Below are 1,983 nucleotides of genomic sequence, written 5' to 3'. Positions count from 1 at the left end.
ATATATATATATATATATATATATATATATACATACACACTACCGTTCAAAAGTTTGGGATCAGTAAGATTTTTATGGTTTTTTTTTATTTTTTTAGATAGGACAGTTGAAAGCAGACAGGAAAGTATTCGGTGGAGAATGGGGGCGGGATCCGCAAAGGACCTCGAGACGGGAATCGAACTAGGGTCGGTGTGAGCACAGTTGTGCTATATGTCGGCGCACTAACCACTAGGCTGTCGGCACCGAAGATTTTTAATATTTGATCAAAAATACAGAAAAAAAATGTTATTTCGAAGTGGACTTTGAGCTTTGAAACTTTGCAGATCTTTTTTATGCTCAAACAGCAACATTACAGTCTAACTAAAGTTGAAAAAGTGAAAAAGCATAACAGGACCCCTTTAAGTGGCCTTTTATGTCATCAATATTTTATTATCTGATTTTTTTTCTGATACATTTTTTATATTCTTATATAATACATTTTTTTAATTCTTTTTCACAAGACTTCATTTGTGGGACACAAAAGCAAAGATTTGGAAAATGCTGGTCACCCTTTTTCACACAAAAAGGACACAAAGGCACCACAAAAGTGGACCAAATTTGATTTGTGTGCTTTATTCTTCATCCTTCTGAACAGACTGAGAAAAAAAGAGAAAGTCATGCAGTTTGGAATGACATGATGGTGAGAAAATTATGACAGCATTTTTATTCACAGGTGAGCTATCCTTCTAATGCATAATTCATTATTAGACATTACTGCTAGTGCTAACTGTTCACATTAATTAACTTACCCATAATATTCTCACAGTTGCTATAATGTAAAGTGTTATTTCATAGATTGCAATCCGTGAGGCTTCCATCGGTGGTGTAGTGAGAAAGAAACACTTTGGATTGGAGCAAAGGGAACACATCCCAAAGATACCTGCTCCTGAGACGCTATCAGAGACTAACCTGACAAAGGAACACCTGCTAGGATTTTATCTTTCTCTTCTAACAGTATGGCTCAGATTTTAAAGGACCAATAGTGGGGTGCTCTTCCTTGAAGTACGGCTACAGAGGGTTCTCCCCAACCACTTGTTCTCTCTGCCACATGAGGATCCACGGATCGCTGGGAGAAGAGAATATTGTCACCATAACACTGCTGGAGCCTCTCTCTCTCACTCTCTTTATTTTTTGTCACCTGTTGTCCTTCAGGTACCAGATGTGACCGTTGGTGCAATAAAGGTCATATTCTGCAACTCTATTTGGCAGGGTTCCAGCTTGAATGACAATTGACTTTAGTTTATTAGTGTCCATAATGGTTAGTTCACCCAAAAAATGAAAATTCTGTCAGCATTTGCTCACTCTCATGCCATTCCAACCCTGCATGACTTTCTTTCTTCTGTGGAACACAAAAGAGGTTATTTAGTATTTATTTTCTGTATTTTTTGTGTTATTTAGTATTTATTTCAAATAAATCCAATGTTGATTTGGACCCCACTGTCCAAAAATAGTTAAAACAAAAACAAACTAAAATCTAAAGACTTGAATAGATGGAGACTTGTGTTTGGGCTCTTTTGATAAGCAATCACCTAGCAACTACCCAGAACATCCTAGCAACCGTATAGCAACATGCTAAAAACAACTCCGAATACCCAGCAAAAATGTAGAATGTAAATTCTAATTTAAATATTTAATTGAGGCATTCAAAATGGGACAACATATACTGTGGATATTCTATACAAATATCATTCAATCTATATCCTAATCATCAGAATATATTGGTTTCATATCAGTTATTGGCTAACATAAGATTATTATTATTTTTTTATTTTTTTACTTAACCACACTGTGAAAAAAAACATTAATAACACACACACACACACACATATACATATATACATATATATATATATATATATATATATATGCTGTCAAACGATTAATCACGATTAATCGCATCCAAAATAAAAGTTTTTGTTTACATAATATGTGTGTATACTGTGT

Source organism: Sinocyclocheilus anshuiensis, unplaced genomic scaffold (genome assembly GCF_001515605.1).
Source record: "Sinocyclocheilus anshuiensis isolate Anshui unplaced genomic scaffold, SAMN03320099.WGS_v1.1 scaffold1529, whole genome shotgun sequence".
Classification (NCBI taxonomy): domain Eukaryota; kingdom Metazoa; phylum Chordata; class Actinopteri; order Cypriniformes; family Cyprinidae; genus Sinocyclocheilus; species Sinocyclocheilus anshuiensis.
Note: the sequence above shows the minus strand (reverse complement) of the source record.